This window comes from Equus przewalskii, chromosome X (genome assembly GCF_037783145.1).
Source record: "Equus przewalskii isolate Varuska chromosome X, EquPr2, whole genome shotgun sequence".
Taxonomy (NCBI): Eukaryota; Metazoa; Chordata; class Mammalia; order Perissodactyla; family Equidae; genus Equus; species Equus przewalskii.
In genome coordinates, this window is record NC_091863.1 from 103094981 (window position 1) to 103117088 (window position 22108).

A 22108-nucleotide genomic window follows, 5' to 3' on the forward strand; every position below is an offset into this window, starting at 1 on the left:
AGAAAAAATATTTTATTGCAAAAGAAGAAATAAGGCTTAAAACTGCAATCTAAAAGGAAAGAGAATGCAGAATTTTAAACACATTCTCATGTGCAGAGGAAGCCACCTCTAGAACCTGGTGATTTCATCAATGACCCATCTCAGTGGGGAGGATTTCCACAGAGTGGCTCCTTTTTGTTTAGTAACACCTAAGGAATGTGATCCAAATTCCAGGGGCCAGCAACAAATTATAAGATTTTCCTCTGTTCATCAGACATGACTAAAAGATTTTCAAAAGAATATCAATTAAACAACTTGCCAAATATATGGTTTTCTTGAATGTTTTTACTCTATCATTTAGGCATTATAGACAGGCATATAGGCACCTATAAGAAAGAACGAATCAAATGTCCTAGATATTTAAGCATATTGCAATCATGCAGAGAGAATCAATTCATTTGACAGTTTGTTCACTGTTTGTGGATACATACTAGAATTTGAAAATAAAGTATGAATGTCAGGGAAGTTCCTGCACATATGATCGTTTACTATGATCAACAAACAGTTGTCAAAAAGTACCAAACCACCAAGAAAGTTTACTTTTACTTTGCATTTCCTTTTAACATAGGCAACACAAGTAATACTTTTGTGTTGAAAATATAACCTGCTGATATTTACAAGATGCTTTGCTGTTAAAAAATCAGTTCTGCCTATTGCATGATTGCAAATCTCAGAATACAAGAGATTCCCTTGATAGATACTTATTAACATCAGATTTACAATTAACTCTCCAATCAAAGGAAAAAGTTTGACTTTTTCTCCTCCTGGGGAAACCACTGACTTTAGCAAAGTTTAGTGAACTCATGCCATCAATATTTATTCCCTCTTTTGCAACTTTGATTCAGCTGGAGATATATAAGACATCAATTTTCAATAGCACATAAACAATCTTTACACTGCTTTAGGCTTAATTTTATTTTTCTCAATTGATTTGAGCTGTTGTAATTTGAACTCTAAGCATAACAATCTGACTCTCAGGTTCTAGATTTTGCACAATGTGCTAACCCCAGAGGTACTGTTGTCACAAAACACATTGGCAATAAGGTATGGAAAGTTCACTGGAAACCCATTTTCACTACAGGAAGAGCAGTACAAAGAGTTTCTTTCAGATGATGTGTCAGGGACAAAATCTTTGGCCCAAACAAGATAGAATAATTGTTTACCTTTTCAGTCTCATTTTTAATCATTTATACCTTATGCTCCAATATTACCAATTGCCCTGTGCCTCCTTGTACACACCACGATGATGCTTTGAACTCTTTGCTTAGAACTGTCATCTCTGTCTGAAAATCCCCCCTTCAAACTCTTAACCTACTCAGCCGTTAACACTTAGCTCTTACCTTAGCTGCTTCAGAAAGCCTTTTTTTCCTCCTTAATCATTTCCTCCACCTCCACCCAGGCTGATTTTATTATCATTCCACTGGTTCTCTTAGCTCTAGGTATGCAAATATCTTTTTTTTTTTTTTTTGAGGAAGATCAGCCCTGAGCTAACATCTGCCAATCCTCCTCTTTTTGCTGAGGAAGTCTGGCCCTGAGCTAACACCCATGCCCATCTTCCTCTACTTTATATGTTGGATGCCTGCCACAGCATGGCTTGATTAGTGGTGCCATGTCCACACCCGGGATACGAACTGGTGCACCCCAGGCTGCCAAAGTGGAACATGTGCACTTAACCGCTGTGCCACCGGGCCGGCCCCATCATTTTTATAGTGTTGCATCTTAAGCACATAAGGCTAAAATAATGGAGATTCAAAAAGAACCTTTGAAAAGCCCTTCCTTAGGAGGATGCCCCACTGAAAGCAGACATACAACATCCTACATGTCACCCACAAACTGTACCTGATTTTTCTCTCTTCATTAAGCATGACTAAAATATTTTTCAAGGTCTGTTTCCATTATATGACTTGCCAAATGAATGATTTGCTTGAATTGAAATTTTCACTCTATGCTTAGTAATATAGACAGGTATTTAGAAACCAAAGTGTACTTAACTTTCCAAGATAGCTAACATTGGGTAAAGAGAAGGAAGTGTTGATACAGTAGCTTCCGTAAGTAGATTGTGGGAGGAAAGGAGGGGTGAGTCGTATCATACAGCAAAACAACTGTGTTATTCTCTTTTGAGAACCTAATTACATTGGTGGCTGGGAGAAGAGGGATAATGACAGTAAAACGGTATGGAGATCTCTGGGAAGCAGACAGTTCCCATGGATCTCTTAACCCAAAGTCTCCTTGATATAGCCAAGCTGCTCTCCTCTCCAGGTACTGAGAGGTTCAGATTGGATTCATCCATAAATTCAAACATTAATCTCATACAAAATCTCAAGCACTTATCTCTGCCTCTCTGGAGATACTGAAGTCTTCATGGTCTCAGTCCTCTTCCTTTGCTAGTAATGATGACATATATGAAGCACCTAGGATAGTGAACATGGTAAAGAAATGTTTGCTTCCTTATCCTCTTCTCTCTCTCTTCTCTGTGTCCATGTATTTTAGGATACACTTTGTCTTCAATGACCAATCGCACTTTGATTTGGTTTGTCCCATGTGCTAGAGTATAATAATTCACAACAGAGTGAAATCACTGATTTTTGAAGGATGTTTCCCGCTCTTCCCCTCACTACTCTTTTCCTCCTGTGGTCTTTTGGAGACCTGAAATTTTTATTACGCTGAATTTATAGAAAAACAAAGTGTTTTATGGATGCTCCAAATCTAAAAACTCTCATTCCATATAGTTTTAAAACAGTAAAGACTTTGATGTGGGATCTCATTTAATCATTTTTACTTCAAAGAGGATTTTAAATGTAAACAGTGTTTTACAAGACTTGCAAGAAGACAAAATTTTAAGAAATGTATCTCAGGGGATTGTACTTAGTTGTCTTTCCTTTTTGTTTTGTTCTGTAACAGTTCAACAAAAAAGTAGAGAATAAAGGCCTATTTTCTTGGGTAAATAATGTTGTTTTGAGATCTCCTTATTAAGTGTTGGTAAAGAATAATGCTACTTCATGTTAATCTGTGACAAATGTTTTACTCTAACACCAATTAGACACTTTATATTAATTGTTAATTGTCAGTACTAAATGATAACCCCCAAATTTCTCAGCATAGCCTTTATTGTCCTTAATAACACCATAGAAAATGTATTTATTGAAAGTTCACAGACTGGTGGATTTGGCTCTCTACAAGATGGTAAATGTCAGATATCATTATGTATATTCAAATTAGACAATTTCAGTTCAGAATATTTACCAGACTTGGAGGAAGTCACAAAACTAACTGGCATTAGAACCCCTGAAAAAGGCCTGATATAATTTGAGAAGTAGTACCACAAGTGCCCAGGAAGCTGGTCATCTAAACCTGATGATCTATGGTTTCTGCTTTTCCAAGACTGAATTAACAGCTTCCATTGAGATCTTTAAATTGCTACCCCTTAAAATGAGAAAATAAGAGTTTAGGGTGCAAACTGGCACCAGACATTTGCATCCATACAATTCAACAATTGACATTAAAAATACATTTAAAAAAGTGAGATATTTGCACACTTATTATTGTACAGGCATTATCAGGGAGTAAATATTCATAGAGTATCACTGTTAAGGCAGTGCTGAAATTTTGCAAAAGAACATGGTATGCTCTTCCTTATATAAGCTGCATGTCTGATATCAGCCATAACCTACTAGCCTATATCATTCACATGGCCCACGTCTATTCATCACCTGTCTTGGAAAGGCATTGAAAACCTTAAGATATGATTTGACATGAATGGCATTACTTCTCCAGGGACATTGGCAAATGATTTATGTACTAACTCTGAAAGTGACAGAAAGTAAATGCTTCCCAGATCAAAGCAGCCTCCTTCCTTGACATCTTTACCACCTTACTCAGTTCCACTAAAGTTTCAGAAATATCATGGAAATTTCAATCTATTTTTAGGAGTCTGATTAGGAGTTTTGTGAATAAACGCTGACCAAATATATTGCGAATATGCTACCTCTAAAGACTTAAAGTATGAAAAAGAACATACACCATACCTCTCCAATAATTGGTTGAAAATTAAACAAATCAAGTAGAAAACTTGGGGATTTGCAGATAATTAACTTGATTATTTTATTTACACTTTCAAAGTCAACAAAATTTTATCTTATTCATAATCATTGGCCATGCAAGTGCAAGAATTGGAGTGAAAGATGAAAAGGAAGCATAAGATGTTGCCCTTGGTCTAGAAGAGTTTCTAGTCTCCTTTGGGAGACAACACTGAGACATATGAAACAATTAGAAAACAAAAGAAGATAGTATGGATGCAAGTGCCAGATTGAGTGCTACAAGTAATTGACCATTTTGACACTACAAGGCCCATGAACCCACTCTCTATAGTTGATCTATATTTTAAAACTTTTCAAGCCAAAGATTTCTCCTTAAATAAGCTAGTTACATCTTTATTGAGATCTCATGCCAAATTAAGACACTAAATTGTGTCCTCCCAATCATACTTGGAATAACTTATCAAGAAAGTCTTTAAGACAATTAAACAAGAATTATACCAAGGAGGAAATTTGTATTACATATAAAGCAATGTCAAATACATCAATGGAGAGGAAAGCAGTAGCATAATCTAGATATATCCGACTGTCCAGATGTCTATCACCATGCCAACAAACTCTGGTTCCTATTTCCTTTGCTACTCAAAAAGTATTTCTAAACCTTAACCATAAATAACTCTAGTAGTTTGATGTGATCAATAATTGACATCTCTTTTCCACTACTGAGTTCTGAACCAATTGAGGGTTAAAGAAGCAGTAAGGCAGCCTTAGAACTAAATGTCAGCATTATTATTAATGAAGCTATTGAAGAACTTGGATTAGGTGCATGTCAAAGGTGGAATTCTTAATACTGAACCCCAGTAATAGACAGTGTGTGCTAAAATTCTGGCCTCTCCCTGCAGGGGAATAGTCTGGCCTTGAAAGACTTATGGCACAAACTAGCTGAGCAAAATGAATGTCCTTTGCAGAGAGACTAAGCTTAAAGAGAAACACAGAGGGTGCTGAGTTCTGCATGCCCAGTTCTTTCTGTTGAATTTACCAATTGGTTAATTAACTGTTCTTCATCTGAGAGAGGGATTCAATAAGGGAAAGCACAGAGAAGCCAGGAGTTTCCTAACTGATGTTCCTATATATAGACATTCAAGATAAAAGAGATGCTTCAGAAGTTTTCTGCTCTATCCTGCCCCTCATAATGTACACATTCAAGCAAACCTCATTCCATGACAAGGTGATGCAGTATATAAGCAGTATGAATAGTGGTTAAGAACTCAGGCTTTGGAACCAGACACAGGTCAGTATGAGTTCCAGCTCTACATCTCACTAGCTGTCTGACATGCAGCAAGTTAATCTTAGAGTTTTCATTTCTCCATCTGTAAATCAGAGTATAATCATAACACCTAATCCATAGAGTTATTTTGTGAGGATTAAATTAGTTAAGCCATGTAAAGCACGTAGTAGACAGACATTTAATGAAATATTCAATGAATATTAGTATCAAAGACAAAAATGAGCCTGTGTAGTATGATTAGAAGGGTGCTTGAAAGTTTCACCTGTCCAAATAATCTGTCCTGGTACCCTGCCATATTTCCATGAAATTATTTCTATAAGAATAACATTTTTGTTATTAAATTGAGATTCTGGGTCTCCAGAAGACCCATTTTCAAATGATTAGCCCTTGGTAAACATAACCCAGAAGTACACGGCATCACATGATCACAGTCACGTGGTTTAATTGATTAATTTACTAGCAGAGAATAGGCCTCTAATAGGGTAGGGCATGAATACATCAGATTTTGATAAGGAAGAGGTTTAGGAAAGTTTGGATGGAAAGCTTGGTTGGAAATTATCTAAGATCAGGGATTAGAAAGACAAAAAATACACAATTTTACCTATTGCAGCATTATGCCTTGGGCTATCTGAAAACACAAGAGAGACACGTGTGTCTAATGCAACTGGCTCTCCCTGGAGTGCTGTAATTTGGGGAGGTAATCATGTCTGTTTCCCTAGCAGTATTTCTCAGCCTATTGGAGAGCAGCCACTGATTATGCCTTCAAATATATTTTTCAATGGTTTTCTTATGTTCTCTTATATATGACTACCAAATTCTCAAAAATTTGTAAAATCCCCGTGCTATGACACAACTGTATTCAATTAACTGTGATTCTAAACACACTCACCTGATTTCCACTGATACTCTCCTGCTTGGCTTAGCTGCCTAGAAAGAGATTGAGTTTGATATATAGAGGTAAAAACAGAGCTCACGTAAAAGATATGCGAATCCAACCTAGCAATTTCCTATTCCCTAATGTACATCGTTTTTTATTTAATTATTAGCTCCTGGTTGTTCATTTTTTCTCCTAGTTTCCCTTAGCTCCAACTCTTCCAAATAGCTCTTAGAAAAGAAATGCACTGTTGTTGTTAAATATAGATTTGAGAAAGCACATAATTAATACTCATTTTTAATTGTAGTTTCTTCAATTTATTAGCCAATCCATTTTGTTTCTGATCTCTCTCCAGTATAATAATAAAATCCATTACCTGTGCCCCTTTATATTCTCTGCTTTTGTGAGCACAAATTTATTTCACTTTCCTGCTATCTTTATCTCTTTCCTAAAATTCTTAACTGATGCAGCAGATTATTATTTTATTCCATTTTCCTTTTTCCCCCTGTTTCCAGAACAGATTTTTCTTTACCTGGAGATCTTTGAGCAGTCCTTTGGGAGGCTACACTGAATTCGTCTTGCTCTTTACAATTTCTCTAAAAAAGAAAAATACAATCTGTTGTGCTTTAATTATAATTTCCCTTAGGATATACTATTCTTTCATAGTCAGGAAGTTTAACACTTCTTCCTAGAAAACCAGACTCACTAGATTGCTTAGTTCCTCCAAATATTAAAGCATTTTGTAGTCTGAAATTCCATTTCTAACCCAATTTAAGTGGCCCTGGTCAATGGTTTCCTGCTGTCTGAGTTTCCCACATTTCCAATCGATTTCCCAGTTTAAAATTGGTTTTCTTCACAGCCAAGAATTGACTAAGATCCATTAGCTTGGCTGCATTTGTTACTCATATATCGAGATATATTCTGCTTTTTCAAATTTAAATGACTTGGAGGGAGGTAAGTCCATATTAGTAAAGCCTGGATAAAAGAACAGTTTAAACACAGTGATTTCACTTTAACTTGTTTTAAAGAGAACAGATCTATAAAACAACTCATAAGAAATGTCCTTAAGATATTTTGTCAAATAAAGGCCATTTTGAATTGTTTTAAATGAGTAGGGTGAGAATGATAAACACTTTTTGTGTTAAATAAAAATAAATAATTCAAAAGTGTTGAAAAAGCATATTTTCTTAATTAAAGTAGATAGGTATTATCTTTCCAATATGCATAGTATGTATTTTATATGAAACACACACATATATTTTATATATAGATATAGATATAAATATACCCACATGCACAAACACACACAAGACCTTTAAAACTTTAAAGGCTGTTTAATTTTTTAAAATTCCCATTTATCTTTCAGGTCTCAGAAAAAAATTCACCTCTTTCATTTCAATTGCACCATGCAGACAGTAAGTTGTTCTCTCCTCTGTGATCCCTCAGTACTAATAAATACCTGTGAAATAGCACTTATTATAGTATATTGGAATTATGTAGTCACAGCTGGCTGTTATCTCCTTAAGGGAAAAGATTGTATCACATACATTTCTGTGACCATTCCATCTCTAGAGTTTGGCATAATAACTGATATTTAGTAGATCCTCACTATAAATCAAAATAAAACCTCCACATTCATCATTTGAATTATAAGTCTAAATTGGTAAAGTCAGAGAGGAGTAACTTTAGAAGTTCAAAAAGAGCAAAACCACAGCCGCTATCCCAACCAACTTACTTGATCCAACACAGGGTGTCTATTGTTGGGGAAGAGAATGAGAAGCAGATTTGGGCTCCTCTTTAGTCTTTGCCACTACTCTCATGAAGCGTCTTTCTGAAGCCATCATCTTAAAGTTTGGGGTCAATAGAATATAACAGACAAATAAGAAGACATTTCTGGAGAAACTATAAGGTTTTGTGGAAAACATTTGCCCATATCACATGATAGGTTTTTCTCTGTACTGTGTCCTTATATCAGGAGACTGTTAGTGGCACATGCACACACACTTCCTAAACCAATCTGATGAACAAGAGACTGAGCCTTTGGTTTATGCAGTCCCTTCAATAAGGCAGGAGCAAAGAAATAACTTGACAGCGACTTAAGGAGAATGTCTCGCCTCTACCCATAATCCGGGTTTTTAGTTAAACATAGGTCAATATGAGCCAGGAACTTAATGAAGCTTCAGAAAATTATATTGTTTCAATGAACTTAAAGCTTTCTTTCTAAGGGAGATCTAATCCCCACATGTAACCGGTAATCAAGCTGGATTGTCACAGTGTTAGAAGATCATTGGCAAACTAAAGAATAATCAAAGAAGGACATCCAGAATGGTGGGGGATCTGGAAAAAATGTCAAATGAAGAACATTTGAGAAAACGCAGAAGAGGAAAGGACAAGGAGAGGAAATGGGGTTTATGTCATCTATTTAACTATAAAATCTGATAGGCAACCACGTGGAAGAATTATCTTCTATTGACTTTCAAAGAACAAAGAGGACCAATGGGCAGAATCATAACAAGCAACTTTCTGAGTGCCTACTATGTGCCAGGCATTTTGCATATATCATCTCATTTAATACTCATAGCAAACCTATGAGTTATATAGTAACATTATCCTCACTCTCAACAAGAGTAAATGAAGAATCAGAAAAGTCAACTCATTTGCCCAAGGTCGTAAATCTAAGAGGTGACAGAGATGAGATTCTAGATCTGACAGAAACAAGGGCAACACCTCCTCCTGTTACATCCTGTTGCCTCCTAGATCAATGGTATCTCTAACTTCACAGAGTAGGAGACTTTTCATCTTTAATATTTGAGATGGTTAGAACTGTGTAGCAGCTTTTTAAAATAACGAGCCACCATTGGTGAAAGTGTTAAGCAGAAGTCAAATGTCCATATCTGACATAGGTACTATAGAGGAGTCTCTTGGACTGGACGGGGGTTGTATTGGAGCAATGAATTTAAAAGTATGCTCTGGAAAACATGAGAATTCTGTGAATCCCCATGGAGGCTGCCATGCTCTAAGCTAAGTGAGGGAATAAGGCTCTGAGATATCTATTGTCCACACTTCCCTCAGTCAGAGCCATTCTACTTTGATCTGAAGCCTTGAATTACTCAGTATTTACTGTGCACTGTTTTAAAAGGTTTACATGTATTAATTCATTTAATCTTTACAACAGCACCTTAAGGTGGGTACCATAATTTTCCCCATTTTATAGACGGCATAAAAACAAGCAAACAAACAAAGAACTGAGGCATGGAGAAATGAAACTTGTCCAATGAAATCATACAGGTTGCTTAAGTGGTAGAGCTGGGATTTGAACCCAGTCTGTCTGGCATGAGAATCTGTACTCCTTAAGAAATATGCCAACTAGCCTCTCAATTTCATTAAAAATAATGAATTTATTTGAAAGAATTTATATGAACAAAGAGTGATATATATTAAAAACTTTTTGAAAATTACTGTAATTATATAATCTGGAAGTTTCTTTAGAATCCTAACAGTTTGTGATTTCAAGTTTCATTTGTTCAATAACAGTCCTTTAGCTTGGGCTTGGAACCCCCTGTGACTCTTTCTACCCAGCTAAGACCTTGGCCACAGTCTCTCACTGCAGACTGAAATCTTGCTCTTGGCCTTGCTAAGCCATGACTTTCTGAGTTGGACCCTGGTTGTACCTGCAAACTACCAAGTTGCCACAACGTGACTTGGTCTCCTGGTTCCTTACTTCACTCTCTGGCTTGCAGGGTTTGGGTCTAAGGCATGACGTTTCTACACACTAAAACCAGACGATTCATTGGTCCCATTTAGTTTAAGCACAAACTAGGATTATTGTTCATTGGACACAGCTGGTGAACTGGTAGAGCCTATGAGCCTGAGGAGGCTCCTAGATGCGGACTCTTCCCTGGAGAAAAATGAGCCAGGTGAGAGTGATGAGTCTGACCCAGTGAGAAAGCCCTAGTCATCAGAGCAGAGGGGAACAATCACTGTGCAGTGTGGCTGTCTGTCCCTCAGATTTGTCTCCTGGCCAAGACCCCTATGCAATGATGCCTCAATGCTGTGGAGAGTAGGAGGGATGTAAATAAAAAAGCACTGGTTCATGCAAAACTCCATAAGACACCTGGGAACCAGCAGTATCACTCCCGCCCCCATAGATTTTGGAGTCTTTATGCATGTACCAAAAATAGTAGTTCTCTTCTTTATCCAAGTTCTAAATCACTTGAGGAAAAAAGGACAAATGTGGAAAAACAAAGACATCTTTATAACTGAAAAGTTTAAATAGAATGTTACAACTTCGTGTGAAAGTCAAAATGAGCTTGTAAACTCCTTCTCCTGCTCTAGTCACTAACACTCTAGTTAAGGGAATATTTGAGTTTATATATGTGATTGAATGTATAGGTCACTGCCTCCTATGTGTCTTGGAGAAAAAGAACACACCTCCCAGCCTCAGAATGTTGTGATCTTAATCAGCATATTATTCTGTTGCAGAGTGAAATATAACATAAAAAGAGAAAAAACAGATTTTCTACAGCATACTGTGGCACCGTCAGTGTCTCAATTTTGCTAGAATACAAGTACCCACCTGAATAGCCCGGCACCCAGCAAGAGATTGGGGAGTCCATTCTTAAGCATCTAAAAGTGTATTTCCTCACTGACAGAGACCCATGTAAGTGACTGACAGAAGAGAAAGCAAAAGTGAGTGAAATTTGATTATCATTGCTTCTTCTATCCAGAGACTGGAGAGATTTGGGGAAATGCAGGTAACTAAGTGTGCATAATATTTAATTTATTAACTATATTAACATAGCTGATGTTTCAATTTATATAGAGTCACCTGTTCAACTCATTTGTCTGCATCTGCAGATTTACAAAAAGCTGTGTATCTTAAGGACAGAAAATATGCCATGTCATTGAAATTTTAGATAATAGAACAATTTCTAGTAACACATAAGTACTTAGATCTTAAAGAGACTGAATAAAGAACATTGCTAATATTAGTAGCATTTGGTACAATGTTCCAACCAATCTACAACTCAGTCACAGATTGCTCATTTCCTCTCAATCATATTGAAACAAACTATAATTTGATTCAATCTGGTTAAATTCAGTCTTGCAGTCATAACCAGTATATCTTCCCTTCAAATTTTGCTCTTATCTTTGATATTACTATGCATACTGACTCTTTAATCTCCTGTAATTTTACACTTATAAAATAAAACAAGAAGATCCAAGAAAGGAAAACATAGACTTGCCAGGTTAAACAAGCAGCCAAATGAAAGACATATAACTCTGGGGAGCATAGCATAATTATTGCCTAAGATCAGAGATTCGTGATAAATTGACTTTCTGAATGTGCAGCAGCATAAATTGAATTAACATCACCTTGAAAATTGAAGATTAAAATTGGACTAAAAGCTTTCCCTAGGAGCTTACACCCAGAGAAGTGCAATCATCAAGAGGTAGTAAATAGCCATCTCTATGCTTTCAGAGACTTTAATAACTCCCCTTTAGTAAATACAATGCCACAAGGGGTATCTTTACTCATGAATGCAGTTTCCTTAATCAGAATATAAAATCATCATTAAAAATGGAACAAAAATGTTGAAATTATACAGTAAATTGATGAGGCAAAGTATTATGTAACAATTGAAAAATTATCACTTTTACTTGACCAAATAGTATATGGGGGGGATAAAATTTGTCACAGTAAATTTAGATTTTTCAAGAAATGTAGTATAATATTCAGAAAAGTAGTTCACTTAAGGTATTCCAGAAAGATTTTAGACACATGAAAGAGTTTTTTCTATCAGATTTTAGAAAATCTCATTACAAGGAAGATTTAAAAATCAAGTATAAAGGGAAATTAGCCAAGATATATCAAGAGCATCAAACATATTCATAATTTTTGACCAAGTAGGACAGAAAACCACTCCAGTGAACTAATTCTAAGCTTATAAGTTTGTAGACAATGGTTTATTTAAAATAATGTTCATAGTCATGGATGAAACAATTCCTGGAGAAGGAGGAAACATTTTGTGTAAATTTGAAGTTTTCCATTAAGTATGTAAGAAAAATAACTCAGAAAATTTGAGTTATATTGTTTCAGGTGAGCCCATTAGTACCCATGGACTATTGAGGCCTAGGAAATCCTGGGATTAGAAATAGAATACTAGGAAAACTTAAATTGTCATATTTTAGAAGCACATTTAATGATACGGGAAAGTTTTCATAATATATTTGTATGCAACTAGAAGATCAACATGTTAAGAATGATTACCTCTGAATACTAAGAATAAAAGTGATTTTCCATTTTTATTATTTTTTTCTTTATCTTCCTCAAGTTTAATAAAAATTTTGCATTGATGCCTAAGAATTCCCTGATATTTAATTTTGTGTTTCATTCACTCATCATTTCAAAATATATTGACTGTTTATTCTATGCTAGTTCTGGGGATATGATCATATAATAGAGACCATTTGATGTTTCTTTCATTTTATTGAAGTAACATTCGTTTATAACATTATATAAATTTCAGGTGTACATCACTATATTTCGATTCCTGCATGGATTACATCATGTTCACCACCCAAAGACTAGTAACAATCCATCCCCACACACATGTCCCTAATCCACCTCTTTCGCCATCCTCCCTCCCCTCTTCCCCTCTAGTAACCACTATTCAATCTCTGTTGCTATGTGTTTGTTTGTCATTGTTTTTATCTCCACTTATGGGTGAGATCATATGGTATTTGACTTTCTCCCTCTGGCTTGTTTCACTTAACATAATACCCTCAAGGTCCATCCATGTTGTCACAAATGGCCAGATTTCATCCTTTCTTATGGCTGAGTAGTATTCCACTGTGTATATATTCCACATCTTCTTTATCCATTCGCGCCTGGATGGGCACCTAGGTTGCTTCCAAGTCTTGGCTATTGTGAATAAGGCTGCGATGAACATAGGGGTGCAAGTATCTTTATGCATTTGTGCTTTCCAGTTCTTTGGATAAATACCCAGTAGTGGAATGGCTGTGTCATATGGTAGTTCTATTCTTAACTTTTTGAGCAAAATCTCCATACTGTTTTCCATAGTGGCTGCATCAGTTTGAACTCCCACCAGCAGTGTATGAGTTCCCTTCTCTCCACATGCTCTCCAACACTTGTTGTTTCCTGTCTTGTCAATGATAGCCATTCTGATGGGAGTGAGGTGATATCTCCTTGTAGTTTTGATTTGCATTTCCCTGACAGTTAATGATGTGGAACATCTTTTCATGTGCCTGTTGGCCATCTGTATGTCTTCTTTGGAGAAATCTCTGTTCAGATCTTTTGCCCATTTTTTAATTGAGTTGTTTTGTTGGTTTGTTGTTGAGATGTATGAGTCCTTTGTATATTTTGGATATTAACCCCTTATCAGATATATGGTTTGCAAATATCTTCTCCCAATTGTGAGGTTGCCTTTTCGATTTGTTGATGGTTTCCTTTGCCGTGCAGAAGCTTTATAAAGATTTTATTTTTTTCCGTTTTCTCCCCAAAGTCCCCCCAGTACACAGTTGTATATTCTTCGTTGTGGGTCCTTATAGCTGTGGCGTGTGGGATGCTGCCTCAGCGTGGTTTGATGAGCAGTGCCATGTCCGCGCCCAGGATTTGAACTGACGAAACACTGGGCCACCTGCAGCGGAGCACGGGAACTTAACCACTCGGCCACCGGGCCAGCCCCTATGCAGAAGCTTTTTAGATTGATATTGTCCCATTTGTTCATTTTTTCCATTGTTTCGCTTGCTTGGTTAGACATGGTACTTTAAAATATGCTGAAAAGACTGATGTCAAAGGGCGTACTGCCTATGTTTTCTTCTAGAAGGTTAATGGTTTCAGTTCTTATATTCAAGTCTTTAATCCATTTTGAGTTAATTTTTGTGTATCGTGTAAGGTAATCATCTACTTTCATTTTTTTGCATGTAGCTGTCCTGTTTTCCCAGCACCATTTATTGAAGAGACTTTCCTTTCTCCGTTGTACCTTCTTGGCTCCCTTGTTGAAAATCAGCCATCCATAGATGTGTGGGTTTATTTCTGGGCTCTCGATTCTGTTCTGTTGATCTCTGTGCCTGTTTTGTGCCAGTACCATGCTGATTTGGTTAGTACAGCTTTCTAGTATACTTTGAAATCAGGGAGTGTGATGCCTCCAGCTGTGTTCTTTTTTCTCCGGATTCCTTTGGCTATTCAGGGTCATCTGATGTTCCATACAAATTTTACAATTCTTTGTTCTATTTCTGTGAAAAATCTTGTTGGAACTAGATAGGGATTGCAATGAATTTGAAGATTGCTTGCGGAAGTATAAACATCTTAACTATTTTAATTCTTCCAATCCAGGATCACGCAACATGTTTCCATTTCTTTGTGTCTTCCTTAATTTCTTTCAACAACATTTTATAGTTTTCAGTGTATAGATCTTTCACCTCTTTGGTTAAGTTTATTCCTAGGTATTGTATTCTTTTTGTTGCAACTGTAAATGGGATTGTAGTCTTAATTACTCTTTCTGCTACTTCATTGTTGGTGTATAGAAACACAACTGATTTTTGTATGTTGATTTTGTATGCTGAAACTTTAATGCATTCATTTATTATTTCTAAAAGTTTTTTAGTGGATTCTTTAGGGTTTTCTAGATATAAAATCATGTCATCCGCAAAGAGTGACAGTTTCACTTCTTTCTTTCCAATTTGGATCCCTTTTCTTTCTTTTTCTTGCCCAAACGCTCTGGCTAAGGCTTCCAATACTACGGTAAATGAGAGTGGTGAAAGTGGGCATCCTTGTCTGGTTCCTGCTCTTAGAGGGATAGCTTTCAGATTTTCTCCATTGAGAATGATGTTAGCTTTGGGTTTCTCAAATAGGGCCTTTATTATGTTGAGGTACTTTCTATACCCATTTTATTCAGAGTTATTATCATAAATGGATGCTGAATCTTGTCAAATGTATTCTCTGCATCTATTGAGATGATCATGTGATTTTTATTCCTCATTGACTTAATGTGGTGTATCACGGTGATTGATTTGTGGATGTTGGACCATCTCTGCATTTCGGAATAAATCCCACTTGATCATGGTGTACAACATTTTTAATGGTTTGTCGTATTCAACTTGCTAGTATTTTGTTGAGCATTTTTGTTTTGATGTTCATCAGTGATATTGGCCTGTAGTTTTCTTGTTTTGCATTGTTCTTGTGTGGTTTTTGTATCAGGGTAACGTCAGCTTCGTGGAATGAATTAGGAAGCTTCCCCCCCGCCTTCAGTTTTTTGGAAGAGTTTGAGAAAGATAAGTATTAAGACTTCTTTGAATGTTTGGTAGAACTCCCCAGGGAAGCCGTCTGGTCCTGGACTTTTATTTTTTGGGAGGGTTTTGATTACTGTTTCAATGTCCTTAATGGTGATTGTTCTGTTGAAATTCTCTACTTCTTCTTCATTCAGTTTTGGAAGGGTGTATGATTCTAAGAATTTACCCATTTCGTCTAGATTATCCAAATTCTTGGTGCATAGCTTTCTGTACTATTGTCTTGTAGTCTTTTGTATTTCTAAGAACAGTGTAATTTCTCCTCTTTCATTTCTGATGTTATTTATTTGAGCCTTCTCTCTTTTTTTCTTCACGAGTCTGGCTAAAGGTTTGTCAATTTTGTTTATCTGTTCAAGGAAGCAGATCGTGGTTTTGATCATTTTTTCTGTTGTTTTCTAAGTCTCTATTTCATTCATATCTGCTGTGATTTTTATTATTTCCTTCCAATTGCTGATTTGTGCTTTGTTAGTTCTTCTTTTTCCAGTTCCTTTAGGTATACTGTTAGATTGTTTATTTGGGGTTTCTCTTGTTTGATGAGGTAGGCTTGAATTGCTATAAACTTCCCTCAGGGAACTGCTTTTGCTGTATCCCATAGATTTTGGCATGTCGTATTTTCATGTTCATTTGTCTCCAGGTAATTTTTTTTATTTCTCCTTTGATTTTTTCATTGACCCACTCATTGTGCAGTATCATTTCTTTTTTAATCTCCAAATGTTTGTGGCTTTTCTGATTTTATTCCTGTAGTTGATATCTAGTTTCATAGCTTTGTGGTCAGAAAAGAGACTTGGTAATATATCAATCTTCTTAAATTTATTGAGATTTGTTCCGTGGCCTAGTATGTGATCAATCCTGGGGAATGTTCCATGTGCATTTGAAAAGAATGTATGTTCTGCACTTTTTGGATGGAGTGTTCTGTATATACCTACTGAGTCCATCCAGTCTAATGTGTCGTATAAGGCCAATGTCTCCTTATTGACCTTCTCTTTGGATGATCTATCCTTAGGTGTAAGTGGAGTGTTAAAGTCGCCATTATTTTGTTACTGTCTATTTCTCCTCTTACGTCTTTTAATAATTGCTTTATATGTTTAGGTGCTCCTATGTTGGGTGCATAGATATTTCCCACGTTGAATCCTCTTGTTGGATTGTTCTCTTTATCGTTATGTAGTGCCCTTCTTTGTCTCTTGTTAAGGTTTTTGTTTTAAAGTCTATTCTGTCTGATATAAGTATTGCTACCCCAGCTTTCTTTTCTTTGCCGTTTGCATGGAGTGTCTTTTTCCATCCTTTCACCTTCCATTTGTGAGCGTCTTTAGGTCAGAAGTGTGTCTCTTGTATGCAGCATATATATGGGTCTTGTTTTTTCATCCCATCGGCCACCCTATGCCTTTCGATTGCAGCATTTAGTTCATTGACATTTAAAGTAGCTATTGATAAATATGTATTTATTGCCATATCGTTACTTTTGTCTGGATGTTTTAGTAGTTCTTCTCTGTTCCATTCTTCTTCTCTTGCTCTCTTCCCTTGTGGTTTGATGGCTTTTTATTTTTTTGAGGAAGATTAGCCCTGGGCTAATATCCGCCGCCAATCCTCCTCTTTATGCTGAGGAAGATGGCCCTGAGCTAATATCCGTGACCATCTTCCTCTACTTTATATGTGGAACGCCTGCCACAGCACGGCCCAGAAAGTGGTGCGTAGGTCCGCATTTGGGATCTGAACAGGCAAACCCCGGGGTAGCGAAGTGGAACCCGCAAACTTAAATGCTGTGCCACCAGGCTGGCCACTGATGGCTTTCTTTAGTAATATGGTTGATTTCCTTTCTCTTAATACTTTGTTCAGTTATTATAGGTTTCTGGTTTGTGATTACAGTGAGGTTCATATATAATGTTCTGTGTATATAGCAATCTATACTGAGTTGATAGTCTCTTTAGTTTGACCTCTTTCTAAAAACTCCACTCTTTTACTCCCCTCCTCCCACATTTTATGTTTTTGAAATCACATCTAATCTCTTATTTTGTGTCTGTCTATCCATTACCCTCTTATCATTGAAATAGGGAATTTTACTACTTTTGTCTTTTAACCTTCATATTATTTTCTTAGGTGGTTGACCTGCTACGTTTACTGTATTTTTGCCTTTACTAGTGATTTTTATTGCCTGCAGTTTGTTTTTTTTTTTTTTTGATAATTTTCTTATTCCTATTTGTGGTCTCCTTTTTCCCACTTAAATAAGTCCCTTCAGCATTTCTTGTAGAACTGGTTGGTGGTAAACCCCTTTAATTTTTGCTTGTCTGGGAAACTATTTCTCTCTCCTTCCATTCTGAATGATAACCCTGCCAGGTAGAGTATGCTTGGCTGTGGGTTTTTCCTTTCAGTACTTTAAATATGTCATGGCATTCTCTTCTAGCCTGTAGGTTCTCAGCTGAGAAGTCCGCTGATGGCCTTATGGGGTTTCCTTTGTATGTCACTTGTTGCCTTGCTCTTGCAGCTTTTAGGAATCTCTTTTATCTTTAATTTTGGACATTTTAATTATAACGTGTCTTGGTGTGGGCCTCTCTGGCTTTATGTCATTTGGTGCTCTGTGTTCTTCCTGTACCTGGATGTTGGTTTCCTTCCTTAGGTTAGGAAAGTTTTCAGCTATTATTTCTTCAAACAGATTCTCTGCCCCTTTGTCTCTCTCTTCTCCTTCTGGGACACTTATAATACGAATGTTAGAGCACTTGATATTGTCCCAGAGGTCCCTTAGACTATTCTCCTTCTTTTTAATGCTTTTTGCTTTTGTCTGTTCAGCTTGGATGATTTCCTCTAGTCTTTCGTCCAGCTTGCTGATCCGTTTTTCTGTATCATCTACTCTGCTATTGAGTCCCTCTAGGGAATTTTTCATTTCCACTATTGTATTCTTCATTTCTGATTGGTTCTTTTTCATATTTTCCACTTCTTTGTTGAAGTTCTCACTGCGTGCATTCAGTCCTCTCCCAAGATCAGTGAGCATCCTGATGAGATTTTGTTTGAACTCTTTGTTAGGTAGATTGCTTATTTCTGTTTCATTTAGTGTTCTTTCTCTGGGGTTTTGTTCTGTTCCCTTGCTTGGAATGTATCCTTTGGCCCCTCATTATACCTCTTTTTCTGTGCTTATATCTATATATTACAAGATTCAGCTACATCTCCTGAGCTTGAAGAAGCGGCCTTATGTAAGAGACGCCTTTTGAGGCCCAGCAGTGTGCTTCACTCTTGTCACCAGTCCAAATGATCCAGGAGTGACCCCTCTGTGAGCTACATATGTCCTTCTGCTGCGGCAGGGTTGCTCTTACTGCCGGTACACAGGTAGTTTAGGCTTTCCTTCTCTGGCTGGCTATTTGTAAATCGGGTTTGGGGAGCCCCAGCACAGTTGTCTGCAGGATCTCATAGCACACTCCTATTGCCGTTTTTCTGTTAAGTGAGTAGGCCCCCAGTGTGACTGGTTGCTAGGCTCAGGGACTTACAATTGCTGTCGGCCTCTGGCCTACAAGGCTGTTGTCAGCTCTCTCAGGATTGCAGCTTTGTGGGGCTGACCCCAGGCATGGGAACACCCCATTGTTTCAGAGTTTGGAAGGTGGGGCTGATCCCCTTTTTGGCTCTTGGAGAAGTACAGGTCTTCTGCCACTGATAAGCCCCATGGCTCACAGGTCACACACACCATCAACACAGTCCTGGCATGTGTGCACATCTGACTCCCTGAAGTCGACCCAGTCGCCCACTGCAGAGGCCACCTCACACTCTACCAATGCCCCTCACTGTCCAGCCGCTCCTTGCACATGCCCTACCCCTGCACAGGCAGGCATACTCCCCTGCCTGCAGAGGTTCCAGGTTCCCTGCCCTTGCAATACCACATGCTACCTGAGGGCTTGCTGTTAGGTGGGGCCATTCCCTAGGGCAGGATGCCTGTTCTGGCTGAGCTGTATCAAATCATGGCTCTATTGGGCAGGGCAGACCCTCGGCTAACAGGCCAGGGTAAGAATTCCAATGACGTGTGCCATCATCTGTGTCAGCACACTTATACTAGGTCACAATAATGGCTGCTGCCAATATCTCAGTCCCTTGAGAGGTCTCACTTCTCACTGAGATGTGCCCAGAGCCTATCAGGTGTCTCTTTTCAAGAAATGACTGTGCACCTTTCTTTCTGGGGATTTCACGTTGCTTTCTGAAATGGGTGAACTTGTGTGTGGGCCCTTTAAGAGCTAGCTTCATTTTCCCTTGTGTCTCATAGCTCTTCTTGGGGTATTCCCTTTTTGGTTCTTTGAGAAGCCCAGGTCTTCTGCCATTGATATGCTCCATGGCTCACAGGTCCACACACACCATCAACACAGTCTCCAGGCCCCTGCACACTTCCTGACCCCCTTGTGCATACCCATTTGCCCTTCTGTAGAGGGCCCCACACTCTCCACCAATGCCCCCCACAGTTCTCTTGCTCCTTACGCAGTTCCTGCTACACAGAGTTGGACATACTCACCTGCCTGCAGAGGATCAAGGCACCCAGTCTATGCAGGCTGTCAAGCAGCCTGAGGGCTTGCTGTTGGGTGGGGCCACTCCCTAGGGTAGGCTGCCTGCTGGAGCTGAGCTCAATTAAATCTGTGCTCTAGTGCATGTGACAGGCCTTTGGGATAATATGCCATTGGGACGAACTCTAATGGCTTCTGCCAGCATCAGTGTCTGCTCGCTTGTACTAGATTACAACAAGTCAGCTTAGTAGGGAGCCTATAGTAGGGGACTAGGTCTCAGTCTCCAGAGAGGTCTCACCTCTCACCAAGATGCAACCAGAGCCCACCAGATGAGTCTCTTTTCACCAAAGGACTGTGCACCTCTCTTTTCGGTGATTTTAGGTTGTTTTCATAGATGGGTGAACCTGTGCATGGGCCCTGAAGAGCCAGCTTTTTTCGGCCTATGTCTGATAGTTTTTCTGGGGGTATTCCCCATTGTAAGTAATAGCCAGTGAAGCCAGATATTATGAGACTCATCTCCGTTGTGCTTAGTCTGAAGGATGCTTATAGCAGTAAAACACCCCTGCTCAGGTTTCCAGCTCCTCCAGGGAGGGCTGTGTACCTTAGAGTGGCTCCCACCCAGCCAGCTGTGAAGCTCCACAGCTCACCAAGGTGGCTTTTTTCTCTCTGGAAGGAATTTCTGCCTCTTCCACCTCAGTCAGGAATGTCCCTTGTTGTGGGTGTTCTTTTTATTCAGTTTTCTGTCCTCTCACTGGGGTAATTTTTATAAGAATAATTGCATCCTGGTTGTGTTCATGGGAGGAAGCAAGTTCAGAGTCCGCCTACACTGCCATCTTGATGAGATCCCTGTTAATATTTCTCCCCAGATTAAACTGTGAACCACTAGCTCTAAGTACTATTTTGTTTGTATTTTATTATGAAAGAATTTGTAACAGTCTCTAATTTTATTGCTTTGGTATAGAATATCAGAATATTAATTTTGATTCCTTCTATAACCTGGGAAAGATTATTTTACTTTGAGAGTAATTAGGAACAAAACCGAGATTAAAGAGTAGTCAGTGACCTTGTGTTGTAGCTCTCTAATCTCCAAGTGGCTTTTTTGTTCCCCTGACCCAGGTCCAAGTTTAAAAACAGATGAAGGAGAGTAGAGATAGTGATATGAGAGAGAGAGAGAGAGAACAAATTGGTGCTGACTTGCTTGGCACTAGTGAGAGTAGGAGATTCTTGGGCAGAACCTTTCTGGACAACTCTTGGCAGATAAGTAAAGATTAAGTACAGTTGTCATGGAATGGTAGTTCATGGAACTCTCTAATTTTGAAATAGCTTGTTCAAAGGCATTATCTATGTGTAAAACCATGAAATAGGTTATTGATACCTTCACCATTTGTCCCTGTTGGGAATCTTCAACTTTAATGAGGATCCTATCCTCCCCATCTGCCTTTTATGACCCCTCAATCCATTTTCTGTGTAGTTGGGTCTCTAGTCTTTACAGATGCTTGTTCTTATTTGACAGTTCAAATAACTGTCCTGTGGGCACTATCTCCATCCACCCTCCATCTTATGCTTCATCATCATAACACTGATAAATCTAATGTCCTTTCCTCCCTTTCAGTTGTTAACAGAGATACACCTATATCCTTACTTCAAAAATGTCCCATTTTAAAATTTTCATATACAAAAATCCTCACTCATAAACAATATTTTATGGCATTTATAAATTCAAGGCAGAGTCTTTCCATAGTGCAATGGGGTGGTGGATGAAGGAGCATCTTGTTTTCTTTCATTTTATTCTTTATGACAAAAGAACTACTTGCCCTTGCCAGTGTGAACTAATTGGTTATAGAAGAAAAAGACTCCTGCAGGCTCCCTGTTAAGCTGACTTTAAGTTCTGTTCCTCAAACATTGCTTTCAATGATGAAGCAAGGGAAGGGGCAATAGGTTCTATGAGCAATTCATTGTCATTTTATTGTGAGACTTAAACTGTTGATTTTATTGTTAAGTCACAGGTGACGATCTTGCTATAAATAAAATAGTCAGTTGTCTGGAAATAAACTTTACAGTCAAGTTATGTCATTAGGAAGATTTTTGATAC